The sequence below is a fragment of the Anomaloglossus baeobatrachus genome, chromosome 4, assembly GCF_048569485.1.
Source record: "Anomaloglossus baeobatrachus isolate aAnoBae1 chromosome 4, aAnoBae1.hap1, whole genome shotgun sequence".
NCBI lineage: Eukaryota > Metazoa > Chordata > Amphibia > Anura > Aromobatidae > Anomaloglossus > Anomaloglossus baeobatrachus.
In genome coordinates, this window is record NC_134356.1 from 8,650,193 (window position 1) to 8,674,389 (window position 24,197).

A 24,197-nucleotide genomic window follows, 5' to 3' on the forward strand; every position below is an offset into this window, starting at 1 on the left:
TACTGATCCTGAGTTTACCTCCTGTATTATACTCCAGAGGCTGCACTCACTATTCTGCTGGTTGCAGTCACTGTGTACATACATTACTGACCCTGAGTTACCCTCCTGTATTATACTCCAGAGCTGCAACTCACTATTCTGCTGGTGCAGTCCCTGTGTACATACATTACTGACCCTGAGTTACCTCCTGTATTATACCCCAGAGCTGCACTCACTATCTGCTGGTGCAGTCACTGTGTACATACATTACATTACTGACCCTGAGTTACCTCCTGTATTATACTCCACAGCTGCACTCACTATTCCTGCTGGTGCAGTCACTGTGTACCTACATTACTGATCCTGAGTTTACCTCCTGTATTAATACTCCAGAGCTGCGCTCGCTGGTTGTGTTACACATGGTGGTGATATCTGGCTCTCACCTTGTAGACATGTTTTCCCATCATCCCGAGGCGGACTCCCGTTGGACAGGCGCACTGGTAATACGGCTCCGCCGGGGACATTGAGGCAGAGGTGAGAGCAGCCGCCATTGTGCCCGGCGCAGGGATTTGTAGCTGCCGGAAGAAAACAGAAGAAACATGTTAAACGTCCTGGCACTGCAGGAAATACATCAGTGTGCGTCTTTCCCTGTGCTTTACACTGCAGCACTGCTCCTAGGATACAGCCATCAGCTCTACTGTATTTATAGCGTGATCACACACGTGTTTCAGAGGCTCAGGCTGCTGTGCACCATGCTTTACACTGCAGCACATTCAGTACAAGTGATGGGACTACTGACCGTTGGGCTGCCTCAGCTGGCTGAACACGTGGATGTCCATGGGGGAGAGAGATGTTGCTGTCCACCTCTCTCCGGTCCTCCCCCGTTGTACTTGTTACACGCCAGAATGGAGCGCGTGTTCCAGTCCGTCAGTATATGGTGTCCCCGAACAGCGTGAGGGCGAAGGGGTGGCGGGAGCGAGCCCTTTACTACGGTTTGTCTGGGAAAGAGATCAGGAGGTCAGAGCCGCACGGACATGGAGCAGTACGGTGAGGAGATTGCTTCTGCTGCAAGCTGCCACCCAGCCGGAGCTCTACAGCATATCGCAACCGCCCCGGCCAAGGCCAACCACCCCGGACATGGAGCAGTGGGGTGAGGAGAGATCACTTCTGCTGCAAGCTGCCACCCAGCAGGAGCTCTGCAGCCCAACCCCAGCGCCCCCGGCCCGGCCAACCCCAGCGCCCCCCGGCCCGGCCCAACCCCAGCGCCCCGGCCCGGCCCCAACCCCAGCGCCCATGGAGCAGTATGGTGAGGAGAGATTGCTTCTGCAGCAAGCTGCCTCTCAGCCGGAGCTCTGCAGCCTGGCGCAACCGCCCTGGCCCAGAGCAAACCACCGCAGCCCCACATATGGAGTAGTTACGGTGAGGCGAGATCACTTCTGCTGCAAGCTGCCTCCCAGCGCAACCGCCCCGGAACCCAGCGCAACCGCCCTGGCCATGTCATTTCTCAGGTCACCCAGCTTTTCCAGGAGCGGACAGCGGCCCCTTCCCCCGGAGTCGGGCAATTCCTGGGCCGGCGACTCCGTGGCCTCAGTCACAAGGATCCCTTTATGTAATCAGCCGGCGGAGGCCGCAAAACACAAAGGAGACTTTATGGGGGGGAAAAGAAAAAAAATCATGGAAAGTGCAAGTGGTATCCGCTTCCTGCAGAGATTATCACAGGAGCAAGGAAAAGCAGATCCCCAGAGGTGAGCGAGCGGCTGCAGTGCACGGGCGCCTGCTCCGCCGCACAGCTGGATCCCATCCACACTGACAAGTAACACTAATTTAGGTTCTTCAACCCCCGGGAAGAACAAAGAGGAGGATGAAGACTAAACACGCAGGAGGAGCAGAACCTCGTTACCACACAGCGTCCACCACGTGTGACATACAGGTGCCGACGAGCCGCAGGATCACCCCAAAAGGGGCTCACTCAATCAGAAAATGGAGGAGGTTCCTGCTGCAGCAATCTCCCTCCCCAGCCAGGACACCCCAACGCGGGTCATCTGCTCAGGAGCAACTCAACTGCAGTATCCACATGCTTATTGGAGGGGGTCATGCTAAACAGCGCAATCTCCACTGCAAACATCAGTCATGGGGGAGGTTTTGCACTGCAGAAAGCTTCCTCCCAGCCAGCAGTAATGCCCCCCAATACTGAGCCTTTACTAGAGACCTCCGCTGAGATTGCACTGTGTCATGTCATGTGGACACAAGTCACTAACCTGTACTGGTGGCCTATGCTGCAGACAGATCAGTGGAGGGGGAGGTTTCTGCTGCAGAAAGCTTCCTCCCAGCCAGCAGTAATGCCCCCCAATACTGAGCCTTTACTAGAGACCTCCGCTGAGATTGCACTGTGTCATGTCATGTAGACACAAGTCACTAACCTGTACTGGTGGCCTATGCTGCAGACAGATCAGTGGAGGGGGAGGTTTCTGCTGCAGAAAGCTTCCTCCCAGCCAGCAGTAATGCCCCCCAATACTGAGCTTTTACTAGGGACCTCTGCTGGGCCGTGTCAGCAAGATGCAAGTCACTGACCTGAACATTAACTGCAGACAGATCAGGTTAGGGGGAGGCTTCTGCTGCAGCAAGCTCCCACCTGGCGGGTACAAATGTATCCCCCTTTGCCAGTTATGCACCTTTCTGCTTTGGGCAGTGACTGTCACCATTGTCACTGGCGATAGGGAACGGAGGGGCACAGACTTATTGCTCCATTATATCTCCGTCACATGGTGCTGAGAGTTTCATTAGTCATTGATGGGAAACCGTGGCACCATATGTGAGGAGCCGTGGCCGACCTGCTCCGCACTGACAGCCCCGCGGGCGGCCGGGCAGGTGGAGCGCAGCTGCTGACATGTTTGCTTTCAGTTACATCCTGGACACTTCTCTAGCCAAAGGAAAGTTGAAGAAAGCCAGAAGCGCCTGACAAGTGGAGGCCGGCGAGGCCGCGGTGACCTCGTGCCATGTCCGCTGGCACCGAGCACATCACCGGACCGAGCCGCGCACGCCACGCCGGCCCGAGCCGCGCACGCCACGCCGACAGAGGAGTGGAGACCAATACTCCCCATATTCCCATAGTGTCAAGACCTCTGCCTCCTGCCAGAGAATGGAAACACAAGGGTTTCTGAGGCCGTTACAATGTATCAGGACACAGATGGCGCTGCAGGGGGCGGCCCACACTGACACACTGTAACAAAAACAGTTATAGCCGCTGCGCAAGATAAACAGGCATCCAGCATCTGCAACGGTGAGGAGCTCGTTACAATGTATCAGCCCAGAGAGGAGACACCAACAAAACCTCAGCTGATTCCAGAGAAGATGAGAGAAAGTATCAGACTTCCCATCAACTAGTACCGGCCCTCCACCACCCATCCCCCCGCGGCTCGGGCCTCCCCCACCCATCCCCCCGCGGCTCGGGCCTCCCCCACCCATCCCCCCGCGGCTCGGGCCTCCCCCACCCATCCCCCCGCGGCTCGGGCCTCCCCCACCCATCCCCCCGCGGCTCGGGCACTCACCGGAAGGAGCCGTCCAGGTTGGACTTGTGGATGAAGCTGAGCTTGGCGTCGGCCCAGTAGAGCTTCTGCTCCTCGTAGTCCAGCGTCAGCCCGTTGGGCCAGTAGATGTCGGAGTCTATGATGACGGAGCGCAGGGAGCCGTCCATACCGGCGCGCTCGATCTTTGGCACCTCGCCCCAGTCCGTCCAGTACATGTACCTGAAAGAGAGCAGCAGATGTGAGTGCGGTCGCCCCCATAAGCCACCCTCGGACCCTCGCTGCACTTCTCACAGCTGAGGGTTCGGTACACAGGCGTCCAGCCCAGACAATGCCGACATGGAGAGTCTGTGACAATGTATCCCAGCATGGAAACCGAAAAGGTCCAGCGCAGTGTAAGGGTTAACAGCGCAGGAGCGGATCACACGGCAGGTAAAGCGCAGCCGACAACCTGCGCAGCCGACAACCTGCGCAGCCGACAACCTGCGCAGCCGACAACCTGCGCAGCCGACAACCTGCGCAGCCGACAACCTGCGCAGCCGACAACCTGCGCAGCCGACAACCTGCGCAGCCGACAACCTGCGCAGCCGACAGGTTCAGCCTCGGGAGGACAAGTCAGAACAGACGAGTGCGGCGCTGACAATTAGTAAGTCATTATGTGGAATTACCGCACTCATCCAGGAAACCGCAAAAGGTGCCCAGCCCCCTCCCCGAAATCACAGATTAACCCCTTCCCAACATCCGCCGCAGCTGCAGCTCATCCTTCAGAGCAGTCGACCGTCCCCGGCTGCACCCAGGTGCCAGAGCGGCCGTGGACTGATGGCAGCCATGCTGTGCCCAGATGCCGGCATATTTACTACAATCATCAAAAGCAGCGACCGGACGATGACAGGTGCAAGACCCCCAGGAAGGACCACCGCCATGTCTGGGGGCTCCCTGTGAGGCGAGCAGACCCCGCACTTCTACTATATTCCTGCAGTGCATGGCCACAACCATGGCCTCTTGTACCACGGAAGATGGGAAGGGGCTCAAACCAATCCAGTCTCAAGAATGGGGGTGCGGAGGGGTATGTATATATTACGGGGAGGGGGGGGGGGGCGGGTCTCAAAACACGCGGCTCGCAGGCACCGTGGACCCCTTGATGATCGCGGCCATTGCCGGCGCTGCTTTACAATTAAAAGAATGTGTCCAGGGACGTAAAACCGAAATGTACAGACACCGGCTCTCTGCACCACAGTACCAGCCGCCAATCACAGGAAGCAGCGGACATCACCGTCATGGCGTCCTCTCATCACAGCCGAACTGGCGCAAGAAGACAGGATAGGTGAGGCGTGTGTAGAGCGAAACAATAAGGGACATTACAACAAGCGAGGGGGACCAGGACAGGGGGAAAGAGACCATTACAACAAGCGAGGGGGACCAGGACAGGGGGAAAGAGACCATTACAACAAGAGAGGGGGACCAGGACAGGGGGAAAGAGACCATTACATCAACAAGCGAGGGGGACCAGGACAGGGGGAAAGAGACCATTACATCAACAAGCGAGGGGGACCAGGACAGGGGGAAAGAGACCATTACATCAACAAGCGAGGGGGACCAGGACAGGGGGAAAGAGACCATTACAACAAGCGAGGGGGACCAGGACAGGGGGAAAGAGACCATTACATCAACAAGCGAGGGGGACCAGGACAGGGGGAAAGAGACCATTACATCAACAAGCGAGGGGGACCAGGACAGGGGGAAAGAGACCATTACATCAACAAGCGAGGGGGACCAGGACAGGGGGAAAGAGACCATTACATCAACAAGCGAGGGGGACCAGGACAGGGGGAAAGAGACCATTACAACAAGCGAGGGGGACCAGGACAGGGGGAAAGAGACCATTACAACAAGCGAGGGGGACCAGGACAGGGGGAAAGAGACCATTACAACAAGGGAGGGGGACCAGGACAGGGGGAAAAAGACCATTACATCAACAAGAGAGGGGGACCAGGACAGGGGGAAAGAGACCATTACAACAACAAGAGAGGGGGACCAGGACAGGGGGAAAAAGACCATTACATCAACAAGAGAGGGGGACCAGGACAGGGGGAAAGAGACCATTACAACAACAAGAGAGGGGGACCAGGACAGGGGGAAAGAGACCATTACATCAACAAGAGAGGGGGACCAGGACAGGGAGAAAGAGACCATTACAACAAGAGAGGGGGACCAGGACAGGGGGAAAGAGACCATTACAACAACAAGAGAGGGGGACCAGGACAGGGAGAAAGAGACCATTACAACAACAAGAGAGGGGGACCAGGACAGGGAGAAAGAGACCATTACAACAAGAGAGGGGGACCAGGACAGGGGGAAAGAGACCATTACAACAACAAGAGAGGGGGACCAGGACAGGGAGAAAGAGACCATTACATCAACAAGAGAGGGGGACCAGGACAGGGGGAAAGAGACCATTACAACAACAAGAGAGGGGGACCAGGACAGGGGGAAAGACCATTACATCAACAAGAGAGGGGGACCAGGACAGGGGGAAAGACCATTACATCAACAAGAGAGGGGGACCAGGACAGGGGGAAAGACCATTACATCAACAAGAGAGGGGGACCAGGACAGGGGGAAAGACCATTACATCAACAAGAGAGGGGGGACCAGGACAGGGGGAAAGACCATTACATCAACAAGAGAGGGGGACCAGGACAGGGGGAAAGACCATTACATCAACAAGAGAGGGGGGACCAGGACAGGGGGAAAGAGACCATTACAACAAGAGAGGGGGACAAGGACAGGGAGAAAGAGACCATTACAACAAGAGAGGGGGACCAGGACAGGGAGAAAGAGACCATTACAACAAGAGAGGGGGCCAGGACAGGGGGAAAGAGACCATTACAACAAGAGAGGGGGGGGGGGGGACCAGGACAGGGAGAAAGAGACCATTACATCAACAAGCGAGGGGGACCAGGACAGGGAGAAAGAGACCATTACATCAACAAGAGAGGGGGACCAGGACAGGGAGAAAGAGACCATTACAACAACAAGAGAGGGGGACCAGGACAGGGAGAAAGAGACCATTACAACAACAAGAGAGGGGGACCAGGACAGGGAGAAAGAGACCATTACAACAACAAGAGAGGGGGACCAGGACAGGGAGAAAGAGACCATTACAACAACAAGAGAGGGGGACCAGGACAGGGGGAAAGAGACCATTACAACAACAAGAGAGGGGGACCAGGACAGGGGGAAAGAGACCATTACAACAACAAGAGAGGGGGACCAGGACAGGGAGAAAGAGACCATTACAACAAGAGAGGGGGACCAGGACAGGGGGAAAGAGACCATTACAACAACAAGAGAGGGGGACCAGGACAGGGAGAAAGAGACCATTACAACAACAAGAGAGGGGGACCAGGACAGGGAGAAAGAGACCATTACAACAACAAGAGAGGGGGACCAGGACAGGGAGAAAGAGACCATTACAACAACAAGAGAGGGGGACCAGGACAGGGAGAAAGAGACCATTACAACAACAAGAGAGGGGGACCAGGACAGGGAGAAAGAGACCATTACAACAACAAGAGAGGGGGACCAGGACAGGGAGAAAGAGACCATTACAACAACAAGAGAGGGGGACCAGGACAGGGGGAAAGAGACCATTACAACAACAAGAGGGGGACCAGGACAGGGGAAAGAGACCATTACAACAACAAGAGAGGGGGGGGGGACCAGGACAGGGAGAAAGAGACCATTACAACAAGAGGGGGGGGGGGGGGGACCAGGACAGGGAGAAAGAGACCATTACATCAACAAGAGAGAGGGACCAGGACAGGGAGAAAGAGACCATTACAACAACAAGAGAGGGGGACCAGGACAGGGGGAAAGAGACCATTACAACAAGAGAGGGGGACCAGGACAGAGAGAAAGAGACCATTACAACAAGAGAGGGGGACCAGGACAGGGGGAAAGAGACCATTACAACAACAACAACAACAACAACAAGCGAGGGGGGACCAGGACAGGGGGAAAGAGACCATTACAACAACAACAAGCGAGGGGGAGACCATTATAACAACAACAACAACAACAACAACAACAACAACAACAACAACAACAACAACAACAACAACAACAACAACAACAACAACAACAACAACAACAACAGAGGGGGAACAGGACAGGGGGAAAGAGACCATTACAACAAGAGAGGGGGACAGGGGGAAAGAGACCATTACAACAAGAGAGGGGGACCAGGATGGGGGGGGGGGGGTAAGATCATTACAAGATTTTGGCCACAATTACTATTTGGCGGTAATTATGTGACCATATGACTGTGCAATTGGGAGGAATTGTAAATCTCTAAATTCCTGGATGATAACATTGGTTGCTCTCAGGCTACGGTCGCTCTTCTGCACCATTTGTAGCCTGGATTTTGCCTTTGTTTTATGCAGATCCGTGCTAATATAACGCTGCCTTCACAGTATGAGATTACAGAAATCCCCTGCGCTGTTTTCCCCGATGCTTTTGTGAACCACCTGCAGTTTTTGCTGCGTTAGCATGAACATGTCCACTCTTCACCGGTTTGGTTTTGTTTTTTTACCCTAGTGATGGACAGACTCACAGATACGCTGGATCACTTCCGGGCCGGAATCGGGTTTTTTATTAACCCGGCTAGACCCGCTGATCCAGGGTATTTGGCTGGCACTTAAAAATGGTGGTGGAAAGGATAGGGGAATAGAGCAGGCGCGCTGTACTTATCGAGGCTCCGCCGCAGCTGTACGCTCCCGCTCCTTCACTTCCCGTGCTGCCCATTAGCCTCATGCAGATTCACTGCTTTCCCTCCCACCAGCATCTGTGATTGGTTGCAAGCAGACGCTGTCCCACAGGGTGCGGGTAGGTTTGACTGCAACCACACACCCTGTTTGCAGGTCTATATTGTACAGTAAAAATAAAGAAAACTGGCGTAGGGTCCCCCTATAATATGATACCAGCACAGATAAAGCCACGGCTACAGGCTGCAGCCACCAGCTCTGCACTTATCGTGGCTGTGTATCAAAATAGGAGGAATCACATGCTGTTTTTGTTTTTTAATTATTTAAATAAATGATTTGAAAAGGGAAAAAAAAACAAAAACAAAAAAACCAGAACAACAAGGCCCGTGGTCGCCCCTAATTTTTATACCCAGCCAAGATAAAGCAACACAGCTGGGACCGGTATTCTCAGACGGGGGAGACACCATGTTTATTGGGCTCCCACCAGCCTAAAAATAGCAGCCTGCAGGCGCCCAGGATTGTCAAATCCATTAGATGCGACAATATTGGCGCTTTACCTGGCTCTCTCAATTGCCCAGGTGTGGTGACAATCTGGGTAGTAAGGAGTTAATGTCAACCCACAGCTGCCATTAAGCCCTAGATTAGTAATGGGAGGTGTCTATGTGACCCCCCCAATACTAATTTGGTAGTGAAAGTAAATCAAAACAGCCAAAAAATCTTTTATTTGAAATAAAATAAAAAAAATAAAATAAAATAAAAAAAGCCCCCTTTCACTTTATTAACCCCACATACACCCCTGCAGGTCCGACGTAATCCACACGAGGTCCTGTGACGCTTCCACAACTGCTACATCTTAAGTCACAGAGCGCGATCATGGAACATGACTGAACGCTGTGAGGTTTAGGCAGAGAATGAGCCACGATCAGCGGAGACGTCTCTCACGTGATTTGCAGTCACAGCTGGAGAAACCTATGACCGCAAACAGCCTGCGTGATGTCACCGCTGATCGTGCGGCTCAGTCATTCTCTGCGTGGGGCTCACAGAGGGTAGTCATGCTCTATGGCCAAACGCTGTGACTTCAGATGTAGCAGAGCCAGGATAGTCATGTGGGTTACGTCAGACCAGTATAGGTGTTTTGAGAGTTAATAAAGTGGTGGAAGAGGGGGCTTTTTTGTCTTATTTCAAATAAAGGATTTTTTGGGGCGTTTGTGTTTATTAAGTTTCAGTTAGAGATTAGTGATGAGGATGTTTCAGATACCTCCCATTACTAATCTAGGGCTTAATGGCAGCTGTGGGCTGACAGTAACACCTTATTACCCAGTTTGCCACCACACCAGGGCAATTGGGAAGAGCCGGGTAAAGTGCTGGGATCGTTGTATGTAATGGATGTGGCAATTCTGGATGGCTGTAGGCGCTATTTTTAAGCTTGGGGAGGGAGGGGGGGGGGGGGAAGGGAAATAAATAAATAGACTAATAAACATGGGTCTCCCCAGCCTGAGAGTATAAGCCCCCAGCTGCCTGGCTTAATTTTGCCTGGGTATCAAAACGGAGGTGGGGGTGGGGAGAAGAACTACACTTTTTTTTATTTTAATAATTCCCTCTTAGTTTGATACACAGCCAAGATGAGCACGGGGTTGTGGCCTGTAGCCATGGGCTTTTTCTGTGCTGGGTATCATATTTAATATTACTTTATGATAACCCCGCAGACAGCGCCTGTGATTGGTTGCAGCTAGACACTGTCACAAAGGCTGGGGGTGTGACTAACCAATCACAGATGCCAGTGGGCAGGGAAAGCAGTGAATATCCATGAGCCCAATGAGCAGCCCCAGAAGTAGTTCTACATCCGGGGCTGCAGGAGCAGTTTACAGCAACGCCGAAGACTGGTAAAGCATAAAGCGGTTATTTTTTTCCATTACCTGAGTGCTAGATCCAGGTCAGGTCCGGCACTCGGGTAGTTCTGAACCCCCTGTGGTTCTGGACTTGGTCCGATCATCACAGAAGTGCACCAAAAAAAAAAACAAAAAAAAAAAACACCCACGTCAAAAAGGTATATAGCAGAAAATAAAATGTCATCAGTGTCACTTCATCCTGCAAGGAACGCGGCTCATCAAAATCACTTTTTTCCTATGTGGCCAAAATAGAGACCCCGAATTACAGGAGACATCGGCCGAGAATTCACAGGAAAAGTGAGAGGGGCGCACCCGAGACATCAGGACCCCCCCCCCCCCCCCCCCCCCCATCTATAACACTCCCATTACCTTTAAATTATATTAACAAGACCCTCAGACCTTAACCCCTTTGTGACCACTAACACAACTTACAAGACCTGAGATAAGCGCCCCCCTCCCCTCGCACCAGGTAAAGGTTATTGACTATTCTGTGATCAATGAACTGAACTTTAATAAATCACAAACTATAAACAAACAGAAACAAAACATCCCTGGAATCATCACAGGAAAAGGGCAGCAAAATACAAGGTGTGAACACAGACTAAAGGGAGACAGAGGAAATCAACAAGAAAGAATTCCTAAATATACCGCACCCCAAATACACAGAACAGCAAACCTGCCCCTCACCCCAACACCCATCATTGTGATCACACTGGATCCTGCATACACTCCAACAAACAGGATCTACTAAGAATAATCAGTATTATAGCAGTTATATCCTTGTACATAGGGGCAGTATTATAGTAGTTATATTCTTGTATATGGGGGCAGTATTATAGTAGTTATATTCTTGTACATAGGAGCAGTATTATAGTAGTTATATTCTTGTATATGGGGGCAGTATTATAGTAGTTATATTCTTGTATATGGGGGCAGTATTATAGCAGTTATATTCTTGTATATGGGGGCAGTATTATAGCAGTTATATTCTTGTATATGGGGGCAGTATTATAGCAGTTATATTCTTGTATATGGGGGCAGTATTATAGCAGTTATATTCTTGTATATGGGGGCAGTATTATAGCAGTTATATTCTTGTATATGGGGGCAGTATTATAGCAGTTATATTCTTGTATATGGGGGCAGTATTATAGCAGTTATATTCTTGTATATGGGGGCAGTATTATAGCAGTTATATTCTTGTATATGGGGGCAGTATTATAGCAGTTATATTCTTGTATATGGGGGCAGTATTATAGCAGTTATATTCTTGTACATAGGGGGCAGTATTATAGTAGCTATATTCTTGTATATAGGGGCAGTATTATAGCAGTTATATTCTTTTATATAGGGGCAGTATTATAGTAGTTATATTCTTGTACATAGGGGCAGTATTATAGTAGTTATATTCTTGTACATAGGGGGCAGTATTATAGTAGTTATATTCTTGTATATGGGGGCAGTATTATAGTAGTTATATTCTTGTACATAGGGGGCAGTATTATAGCAGTTATATTCTTGTACATAGGGGGCAGTATTATAGTAGTTATATTCTTGTATATGGGGGCAGTATTATAGTAGTTATATTCTTGTATATAGGGGGCAGTATTATAGCAGTTATATTCTTGTACATAGTTCTATGTACAAGAATATAACTACTATAATACTGCCCCCTATGTACAAGAATATAACTACTATAATACTGCCCCCTATGTACAAGACTATAACTACTATAATACTGCCCCCTATGTACAAGACTATAACTACTATAATACTGCCCCCTATGTACAAGACTATAACTACTATAATACTGCCCCTATGTACAAGACTATAACTACTATAATACTGCTCCTATGTACAAGACTATAACTACTATAATACTGCCCCCTATGTACAAGACTATAACTACTATAATACTGCCCCTATGTACAAGAATATAAACTACTATAATACTGCCCCTATGTACAAGACTATAACTACTATAATACTGCTCCTATGTACAAGAATATAACTACAATAATACTGCCCCCTATGTACAAGAATATAACTACTATAATACTGCCCCCTATGTACCCAAATAGAACTACTATAATACTGCCCCTATTTAGGTACATAGGGGCAGTTATATTTGGGTATATACGGGGCAGTATTATAGTAGTTATATTCTTGTATATGGGGGCAGTATTATAGTAGTTATATTCTTGTACATAGGGGGCAGTATTATAGCAGTTATATTCTTGTACATAGGGGGCAGTATTATAGTAGTTATATTCTTGTATATGGGGGCAGTATTATAGTAGTTATATTCTTGTATATAGGGGGCAGTATTATAGCAGTTATATTCTTGTACATAGTTCTATGTACAAGAATATAACTACTATAATACTGCCCCCTATGTACAAGAATATAACTACTATAATACTGCCCCCTATGTACAAGACTATAACTACTATAATACTGCCCCCTATGTACAAGACTATAACTACTATAATACTGCCCCCTATGTACAAGACTATAACTACTATAATACTGCCCCTATGTACAAGACTATAACTACTATAATACTGCTCCTATGTACAAGACTATAACTACTATAATACTGCCCCCTATGTACAAGACTATAACTACTATAATACTGCCCCTATGTACAAGAATATAAACTACTATAATACTGCCCCTATGTACAAGACTATAACTACTATAATACTGCTCCTATGTACAAGAATATAACTACAATAATACTGCCCCCTATGTACAAGAATATAACTACTATAATACTGCCCCCTATGTACCCAAATAGAACTACTATAATACTGCCCCTATTTAGGTACATAGGGGCAGTTATATTTGGGTATATACGGGGCAGTATTATAGCAGTTATATTCGGGTACATATAGAGTAGTATAGCAGTTATATTCGGGTATATATAGGGTAGTAGTATAGCAGTTATATTTGGGAATATACGGGGCAGTATTCTAGCTGTTATATTCTGGTATATACGGGGCAGTATTCTAGCTGTTATATTCGGGTATATATGGGGCAGTATTATAGCAGGTATATTCGGGTATATATAGGGCAGTATTATAGCAGGTATATTCGGGTATATATAGGGCAGTATTATAGCAGGTATATTCGGGTATATATAGGGCAGTATTATAGCAGGTATATTCGGGTATATATAGGGCAGTATTATAGCAGGTATATTCGGGTATATATAGGGCAGTATTATAGCAGTTATAGTCGGGTATATATAGGGCAGTATTATAGCAGGGATATTCGGGTATATATAGGGCAGTATTATAGCAGTTATAGTCGGGTATATATAGGGCAATATTATAGCAGGTATAGTCGGGTATATATAGGGCAGTATTATAGCAGTTATAGTCGGGTATATATAGGGCAGTATTATAGCAGTTATAGTCGGGTATATATAGGGCAGTATTATAGCAGGTATAGTCGGGTATATATAGGGCAGTATTATAGCAGGTATATTCGGGTATATATAGGGCAGTATTATAGCAGTTATAGTCGGGTATATATAGGGCAGTATTATAGCAGGTATATTCGGGTATATATAGGGCAGTATTATAGCAGGTATAGTCGGGTATACATAGGGCAGTATTATAGCAGGTATATTCGGGTATATATAGGGCAGTATTATAGCAGGTATAGTCGGGTATATATAGGGCAGTATTATAGCAGGTATAGTCGGGTATATATAGGGCAGTATTATAGCAGGTATAGTCGGGTATATATAGGGCAGTATTATAGCAGGTATAGTCGGGTATATATAGGGCAGTATTATAGCAGGGATATTCGGGTATATATAGGGCAGTATTATAGCAGGTATATTCGGGTATATATAGGGCAGTATTATAGCAGGGATATTCGGGTATATATAGGGCAGTATTATAGCAGGTATATTCGGGTATATATAGGGCAGTATTATAGCAGGTATATTCGGGTATATATAGGGCAGTATTATAGCAGTTATAGTCGGGTATAGCAGTTCCGCTCTCGCAGTGATCTGTATTCCAGGTGCCGCAGCGTTTTCTTACCATTAATTAATCCCTGCCCCATTACAACCACAATCTAGAAGCTGTTTCCAGCTCGGAGGCTTCCCAGGGTCTGTGGAGGGGCTTGTCATTGACTTGCATGGGGTGGGGGAGGGGCGGATGCATTCAGCAGACCACATACAGGCAGCTGTGAGAACACATGGACGCTCTCCCCCACAGAGGCTTGTAATCAGTCCACTTGTAATTAGGGCAGGCCGGGGCTCCGCAGCATCGGGAGGTTTGGAGGGAATTGTGGCAAAAAAAAAAAAATACACGGAACCACCCGGTAAGTGCAGATTCTGCTACAGCGAGAAGCTCCTCATACAGTTCATTATCCCCCTGCTGAGCGCACAGCGAGAAGGAGCCCACCCTGCACCGCAACTGGGGGACGGGATCTGCGGGAGGGGACACAGCCATAGAGATCTGACCCTGCACCGCAACTGGGGGACGGGATCTACGGGAGGGGACACAGCCATAGAGATCTGACCCTGCACCGCAACTGGGGGACGGGATCTACGGGAGGGGACACAGCCATAGAGATCTGACCCTGCACCGCAACTGGGGGACGGGATCTGCGGGAGGGGACACAGCCATAGAGATCTGACCCTGCACCGCAACTGGGGGACGGGATCTGCGGGAGGGGACACAGCCATAGAGATCTGACCCTGCACCGCAACTGGGGGACGGGATCTGCGGGAGGGGACACAGCCATAGAGATCTGACCCTGCACCGCAACTGGGGGACGGGATCTACGGGAGGGGACACAGCCATAGAGATCTGACCCTGCACCGCAACTGGGGGACGGGATCTGCGGGAGGGGACACAGCCATAGAGATCTGACCCTGCACCGCAACTGGGGGACGGGATCTGCGGGAGGGGACACAGCCATAGAGATCTGACCCTGCACCGCAACTGGCGGACGGGATCTGCGGGAGGGGACACAGCCATAGAGATCTGACCCTGCACCGCAACTGGGGGACGGGATCTACGGGAGGGGACACAGCCATAGAGATCTGACCCTGCACCGCAACTGGGGGACGGGATCTGCGGGAGGGGACACAGCCATAGAGATCTGACCCTGCACCGCAACTGGGGGACGGGATCTGCGGGAGGGGACACAGCCATAGAGATCTGACCCTGCACCGCAACTGGGGGACGGGATCTGCGGGAGGGGACACAGCCATAGAGATCTGACCCTGCACCGCAACTGGGGGACGGGATCTGTGGGAGGGGACACAGCAAGAGAGATCTGACCCTGCACCGCAACTGGGGGACGGGATCTGCGGGAGGGGACACAGCCATAGAGATCTGACCCTGCACCGCAACTGGGGGACGGGATCTGCGGGAGGGGACACAGCAAGAGAGATCTGACCCTGCACCGCAACTGGGGGACGGGATCTACGGGAGGGGACACAGCCATAGAGATCTGACCCTGCACCGCAACTGGGGGACGGGATCTGCGGGAGGGGACACAGCCATAGAGATCTGACCCTGCACCGCAACTGGGGGACGGGATCTGCGGGAGGGTACACAGCCATAGAGATCTGACCCTGCACCGCAACTGGGGGACGGGATCTGCGGGAGGGGACACAGCCATAGAGATCTGACCCTGCACCGCAACTGGGGGACGGGATCTGCGGGAGGGGACACAGCGAGAGAGATCTGACCCTGCACCGCAACTGGGGGACGGGATCTGCGGGAGGGGACACAGCCATAGAGATCTGACCCTGCACCGCAACTGGGGGACGGGATCTGCGGGAGGGGACACAGCCATAGAGATCTGACCCTGCACCGCAACTGGGGGACGGGATCTGCGGGAGGGGACACAGCGAGAGAGATCTGACCCTGCACCGCAACTGGGGGACAGGATCTGCGGGAGGGGACACAGCCATAGAGATCTGACCCTGCTCCGCAACTGGGGGACGGGATCTACGGGAGGGGACAAAGCCAGAGAAATCTGACCCTGCTCCGCAACTGGGGGGACAGGATCTACGGGAGGGGACACAGCCATAGAGATCTGACCCTGCGCCGCAACTGGGGGACAGGATCTGCAGGAGGGGACACAGCCATAGAGATCTGACCCTGCACCGCAACTGGGGGACGGGATCTACGGGAAGGGACACAGCCATACAGATCTGACCCTGCACCGCAACTGGGGGACGGGATCTGCGGGAGGGGACACAGCCATAGAGATCTGACCCTGCACCGCAACTGGGGGACGGGATCTACGGGAAGGGACACAGCCATAGAGATCTGACCCTGCACCGCAACTGGGGGACGGGATCTGGGGGACGGGATCTGCGGGAGGGGACACAGCGAGAAGGAGCCCACCCTGCACCGCAACTGGGGGACGGGATCTACGGGAGGGGACACAGCCATAGAGATCTGACCCTGCACCGCAACTGGGGGACAGGATCTGCGGGAGGGGACACAGCCATAGAGATCTGACCCTGCTCCGCAACTGGGGGACGGGATCTACGGGAGGGGACAAAGCCAGAGAAATCTGACCCTGCTCCGCAACTGGGGGACAGGATCTACGGGAGGGGACACAGCCATAGAGATCTGACCCTGCGCTGCAACTGGGGGACAGGATCTGCAGGAGGGGACACAGCGAGAGAGATCTGACCCTGCACCGCAACTGGGGGACAGGATCTGCAGGAGGGGACACAGCGAGAGAGATCTGACCCTGCTCCGCAACTGGGGGACGGGATCTGCGAGAGGGGACACAGCCATAGAGATCTGACCCTGCGCCGCAACTGGGGGACGGGATCTGCGGGAGGGGACACAGCCATAGAGATCTGACCCTGCTCCGCAATTGGGGGACGGGATCTGCGGGAGGGGACACAGCCATAGAGATCTGACCCTGCACCACATATAGGGGGACAGGATCTGCGGGAGGGGGACACAGCCATAGAGATCTGACCCTGCACCGCATATAGGGGGACGGGATCTGCTGGAGGGGACACAGCCATAGAGATCTGACCCTGCACCACATATAGGGGGACAGGATCTGCGGGAGGGGACACAGCCATAGAGATCTGACCCTGCACCACATATAGGGGGACGGGATCTGCTGGAGGGGACACAGCCATAGAGATCTGACCCTGCACCGCATATAGGGGGATGGGATCTGCGGGAGGGGAAACACAGCCATGGAGATCTGACCCTGCACCGCATATAGGGGGGACGGGATCTGCAGGAGGGGACACAGCCATAGAGATCTGACCCTGCTCCGCAACTGGGGGACGGGATCTCTGCAAGGGGAAGGAACAACCACGGAGATCTGACCCTGCATTACATATGGGGAGGGGGGGGGGTGGTCACACAACCAGATTTTCTATGGTACCGGAAGCCTCCATACTGTTGCATCCTCTGTGGACTCTCCAGAAGTTTGGGGAGGACGAGGCGGCGTCTTACACCAGCCTCTTCCCCGGAGGCGGCAGCGAGGGGGGCGCAATTAATGTCGGCCGCTGACGAGGCTCTGGCATCTGATGGCTGCGATCACATGGCCCCGCATCAAAGAAAACAATCAGCAACTCAGCGAGTAAATAGAAAGCAGACCTCCGGGACGTGACGCCAAGAAACCTCCACCAAATGTGCCGGGAGAGGAGGACAAGCCACCAGCGGTGGCCTCCGACCACCGCCCCCAGGACACAGCCCATGCAGCTGATAACAGAGAGCGACAGCCTGGACACTCACCCCCGGCCGGGATCCAGGGCGATGGCTCGGGGCTGGTCCAGCTCCTGCCAGAAGATCACTTTCCGTAAAGTTCCATCCAAGTTAGAGACTTCTATCCGGTTGGTCTCGGAGTCTGTCCAGTAAAGCTTCTCCCCCAGCCAATCACAGGCCAGCCCATCCGGTGACACCAGCCCGCCGATCACCACGTCCGGAGCACCGCCGCTCTGGTTGAAGTTTATCCTTTTTATGGCTTCTTCGCTGACATCGCTCCAGTAGACATAGCCACGGAAAAACACAAAGTCCACGGCGGCCGCGTCCTCCAGGCCCGTGACCAGGACGGTGGAGTTCCCCTTAATCCCGGCCGCATCCACCAGCCGCAGGTCACGCCGGTTGGCATAAAGTAGTAAGGGCGAGGCTGCAAGACAAAAAGAGGGAGATGAGATACAGCGGGTACCACCAGCGTCAGGGGTGCGGAGCAATGGATACAGCAGGCTCAGATACAGAGATCCCCCAGGAATGGAGCACCCGCGCACAGTACAGGGCCGCCACCGCCCCCCAGACCCGCGCACAGTACAGGGCCGCCCCCCCAGACCCGCGCACAGTACAGGGCCGCCCCCCCAGACCCGCGCACAGTACAGGGCCGCCCCCCCAGACCCGCGCACAGTACAGGGCCGCCCCCCCAGACCCGCGCACAGTACAGGGCCGCCCCCCCAGACCCGCGCACAGTACAGGGCCGCCCCCCAGACCCGCGCACAGTACAGGGCCGCCCCCCCAGACCCGCGCACAGTACAGGGCCGCCCCCCAGACCCGCGCACAGTACAGGGCCGCCCCCCAGACCCGCGCACAGTACAGGGCCGCCCCCCAGACCCGCGCACAGTACAGGGCCGCCCCCCAGACCCGCGCACAGTACAGGGCCGCCCCCCAGACCCGCGCACAGTACAGGGCCGCCCCCCAGACCCGCGCACAGTACAGGGCCGCCCCCCAGACCCGCGCACAGTACAGGGCCGCCCCCCAGACCCGCGCACAGTACAGGGCCGCCCCCCAGACCCGCGCACAGTACAGGGCCGCCGCCCCAGACCCGCGCACAGTACAGGGCCGCCGCCCCCCAGACCCGTGCACAGTACAGGGCCGCCGCCGCCCCCCAGACCCGCGCACAGTACAGGGCCGCCGCCCAGACCCAAATGCAGCCTGCAGTGTAGAGTATGGAGCCTACATTAAGGTTTAGGGCTGCTTCTCACTTGTGAGTTTCTCGCAGTAGAGCAATGTGAGAAAAACTCGCATTGGAATCGGACACATGTTAGTGAATGATTCAGCTCTCATCTGCGATTTTTTTCTCAGTCCAAATCGGACCGAGAAAAAAATCGCAGCATGCTGCTTTTTTGCGAGTTTCTACTGCGAGTCTCTCCAATGCAAGTCTATGGGAGCGTGTAAAAAAAATCGGATGTCACGGGACGGCACTCACACCATCTTAGTGACATCCGATTTTCTAAATACATTTCTCGCATGTTTCCTAAAACAATGGAAACGAGTGATGTCTCCCAATGTCTGTCAATCTCTATTCCCTGTCAGTCGGTCTCTCCCTCTCGGTCTCTATTCTCTCTCTGTCGGTCCGTCACTATCTCTGTCCCTCTCTCACAGTCTGTCGGTCAGTTTCCACCCCTCTCTCATACTCACCGTTCCCCGATCCCCCGGTGCGGCACTGCACGGCTTTCTCACTGCTCCGGCGGCTTTTACTATTTTGAAAAAGCCGGCCGCTCATTAAAGAATCTCGTATTCCCTGCTTTCCCCGCCCACAGGCGCCTATGATTGGTTGCAGTGAGACACGCCCCCACGCTGAGTGACAGGTGTCTCACTGCACCCAATCACAGCAGCCGGTGGGCGGGTCTATACTGTGCAGTGAAATAAATAAATAATTAATAAAAATGGCGTGCGGTCCCCCCCAATTTTAATACCAGCCAGATAAAGCCATACGGCTGAAGGCTGGTATTCTCAGGATGGGGAGCTCCACGTTATGGGGAGCCCCCCACCCTAACAATATCAGCCAACAGCCGCCCAGAATTGCCGCATACATTATATGCGACAGTTCTGGGACTGTACCCGGCTCTTCCCGATTTGCCCTGGTGCGTTGGCAAATCGGGGTAATAAGGAGTTAATGGCAGCCCATAGCTGCCACTAAATCCTAGATTAATCATGTCAGGCGTCTATGAGACACCCTCCATGATTAATCTGTAAATTACAGTAAATAAACACACACACACATGAAAAAATCCTTTATTGGAAATAAAAAACACAAACACATTCCCTCATTACCAATTTATTAACCCCGACAAACCCTCCATGTCCGGCGTACTCCACGGACCTCCAGCGTCGCTTCCAGCATGAAGGTGACAGGAGCTGCAGAAGACACCGCCGCTCCGGTCACCTCCAAGCAGCAACTGAGGTGAGTAGCGCGATCTGCTGAGCTGTCACTGGATCCAGCGGTGACAGCGGGTAACCTCAGTGACAGCTCAGCAGATCGCGCTACTCACCTCAGTTGCTGCTTGGAGGTGACCGGAGCGGCGGTGTCTTCTGCAGCTCCTGTCACCTTCATGCTGGAAGCGACGCTGGAGGTCCGTGGAGTACGCCGGACATGGAGGGTTTGTCGGGGTTAATAAATTGGTAATGAGGGAATGTGTTTCTGTTTTTTATTTCCAATAAAGGATTTTTTCATGTGTGTGTGTTTATTTACTGTAACTTACAGATTAATCATGGAGGGTGTCTCATAGACGCCTGACATGATTAATCTAGGACTTATTGGCAGCTATGGGCTGCCATTAACTCCTTATTACCCCGATTTGCCAACGCACCAGGGTAAATCGGGAAGAGCCGGGTACAGTCCCAGAACCGTCGCATATAATGTATGCGGCAATTCTGGGCGGCTGTTGGCTGATATTGTTAGGGTGGGGGGCTCCCCATAACGTGGAGCTCCCCATCCTGAGAATACCAGCCTTCAGCCGTATGGCTTTATCTGGCTGGTATTAAAATTGGGGGGGACCGCACGCCGTTTGTTTTAATTATTTATTTATTTCACTGCACAGTATAGACCCGCCCACCGGCTGCTGTGATTGGGTGCAGTGAGACACCTGTCACTCAGCGTGGGGGCGTGTCTCACTGCAACCAATCATAGGCGCCTGTGGGCGGGGAAAGCAGGGAATACGAGATTCTTTAATGAGCGGCCGGCTTTTTCAAAATAGTAAAAGCCGCCGGAGCTGTGAGAAAGCCGTGCAGCGCCGGGGATCGGGGAGTATGAGAGAGGGCTGCTAACTTCAGTCACTCGGGGGATTAGTGGTCACCGGTGAGTCCTTCACTGGTGACCGCTAATCAGGGCGCGACACAGACAGAGCAGCGGTATGACAATGAAGTCGGGTGAAGTTCACCCGAGTTCATTCTGACAGTGCGGCTCTGTCTGTGTCTGCTGTCATCTGCCATTCAGCTCTGCTACATGGCTGTCTGTGTCTGCTGTCATCTGCCATTCAGCTCTGCTACATGGCTGTCTGTGTCTGCTGTCAGCGGCCATGTAGCAGCGCTGAATGGCAGATGACATAGTAAAAAATACGCATTACACACGCATTACACACGCTAGTAAAATCTCAGAAATAGCATCGCACTTGCGTTGCACTCGCACCTAACGTGAACTAAAATCAGCCGAGTTTTTTTCAGCCCAGTCGGACCGATTTTACTCGCATAGATGTGTTTCCACCCTTAGGAAGTAACCATGACAGCTTCCGCCATGCTTTACACTGCAGGTCATGTCAGGAAATAAGTTACGTCTCTTTGGAAGATAAAAGTGTGAAGACATTATTTAGATGCGGATATTGGAGACCGCCCATCCCCCGGGTGTATCCGTCACGCAGGGCTTCAGATCCGGAGGTCTTGCTTCCCCGATATCCAGGCCGGACACGTGAAGCGCAGACCCTGCGGATATAAAGACTTCCAGGTGTGGGAGCATCAGCTGAGCTCAGAAAACACATGGAGCGGAGGAATCCGTGCTGGCAGCAGCCCCCGCTGTCCCGGGGTGACCCCGATAATAGTGAGAACCTCCCCCGGTCCCGGTAATGGGGGCTGCGTTTGGCCGGACACTTCTGGGTCGGTTTATTCCGGATGGTGAGGAGTAAGTGCGAGCACCGGCACCGGCCACATCTGAGCGGCCGCCGCACCGGCAGGAATGCAGGAGCCTTTTGTCAGCGACTTTTAACCCCTTGCTGGCTGGAGAGACGAACAAAGGAAGCCCCAGTCCTGGTCACATGACCCGGCCTTGTTTTGCTCCTCTGCTTCCTTCCCCCTCCGGAGCTGAGGATCTGCTACAATGTATCGAGTCAGCCGCCAGTGATACATTACAGCAGCGCTCCCATTCAATGGCAGCAAGCGGAGGAAACAGTAAGACTGTGCACACTAGAAAAAGGAGTTCTCAAGAAATTTCTTGAGTCTGAAAGATTAGCGCAACGAAAACTGCATGCGTCTTACCGCAGAAAAACGGCAAAAAACGGAAAATGCAGCAACCTGCAGAAGAGAAGTAAAGACGGCTCATTCTATTGCTCAAGAAATTCTGCAGAAAGAATATTCCTGAGAAAAACGGCAGTGTGCACAGATATTTATTTCCATAGGATTTGCTGGGGAATGTCTGCAGAAAGGTGACAGCAGCAAAAACGCAAAAACACGCAGTGTGTGAACACGACCTAAGAAACGCCGTCTACGAGAACTGCACCGAACGGTTTACTACGAGGCCGGGACCCATCAATACAGAAATATCCGGAACCTGCAGACGGAGATCAGCGGTGCCTGCAGAGGAGAGACGGCAGCCGGAGATCAGCGGCGCCTGCAGAGGAGAGACGGCAGCCGGAGATCAGCGGCGCCTGCAGAGGAGAGACGGCAGCCGGAGATCAGCGGCGCCTGCAGAGGAGAGACGGCAGCCGGAGATCAGCGGCGCCTGCGGAGGAGAGACGGCAGCCGGAGATCAGCGGCGCCTGCGGAGGAGAGACGGCGGCCGGAGATCAGCGGCGCCTGCGGAGGAGAGACGGCGGCCGGAGATCAGCGGCGCCTGCGGAGGAGAGACGGCGGCCGGAGATCAGCGGCGCCTGCGGAGGAGAGACGGCGGCCGGAGATCAGCGGCGCCTGCGGAGGAGAGACGGCGGCCGGAGATCAGCGGCGCCTGCGGAGGAGAGACGGCGGCCGGAGATCAGCGGCGCCTGCGGAGGAGAGACGGCGGCCAGAGATCAGCGGCGCCTGCGGAGGAGAGACGGCGGCCGGAGATCAGCGGCGCCTGCGGAGGAGAGACGGCAGCCGGAGATCAGCGGCGCCTGCGGAGGAGAGACGGCGGCCAGAGATCAGCGGCGCCTGCAGAGGAGAGACGGCGGCCAGAGATCAGCGGCGCCTGCAGAGGAGAGACGGCGGCCAGAGATCAGCGGCGCCTGCGGAGGAGAGACGGCAGCCGGAGATCAGCGGCGCCTGCGGAGGAGAGACGGCAGCCGGAGATCAGCGGCGCCTGCGGAGGAGAGACGGCAGCCGGAGATCAGCGGCGCCTGCGGAGGAGAGACGGCAGCCGGAGATCAGCGGCGCCTGCGGAGGAGAGACGGCGGCCAGAGATCAGCGGCGCCTGCAGAGGAGAGACGGCGGCCAGAGATCAGCGGCGCCTGCGGAGGAGAGACAGCGGCCGGAGATCAGCGGCGCCTGCGGAGGAGAGACGGCAGCCGGAGATCAGCGGCGCCTGCGGAGGAGAGACGGCGGCCAGAGATCAGCGGCGCCTGCGGAGGAGAGACGGCGGCCGGAGATCAGCGGCGCCTGCGGAGGAGAGACGGCAGCCGGAGATCAGCGGCGCCTGCGGAGGAGAGACGGCGGCCGGAGATCAGCGGCGCCTGCGGAGGAGAGACGGCGGCCGGAGATCAGCGGCGCCTGCGGAGGAGAGACGGCGGCCGGAGATCAGCGGCGCCTGCGGAGGAGAGACGGCGGCCGGAGATCAGCGGCGCCTGCGGAGGAGAGACGGCGGCCGGAGATCAGCGGCGCCTGCGGAGGAGAGACGGCGGCCGGAGATCAGCGGCGCCTGCGGAGGAGAGACGGCGGCCGGAGATCAGCGGCGCCTGCGGAGGAGAGACGGCGGCCGGAGATCAGCGGCGCCTGCGGAGGAGAGACGGCGGCCGGAGATCAGCGGCGCCTGCGGAGGAGAGACGGCGGCCGGAGATCAGCGGCGCCTGCGGAGGAGAGACGGCGGCCGGAGATCAGCGGCGCCTGCGGAGGAGAGACGGCGGCCGGAGATCAGCGGCGCCTGCGGAG

General features: G+C 53.6%; 1 pseudogene; it reads right to left on the reverse strand.

The window, feature by feature from the left end:
* Positions 1–392: 392 nt before the first annotated feature.
* Positions 393–24,197, reverse strand: part of LOC142301808 (low-density lipoprotein receptor-related protein 6-like) — a 28,282-nt pseudogene continuing 4,477 nt past the window's right edge.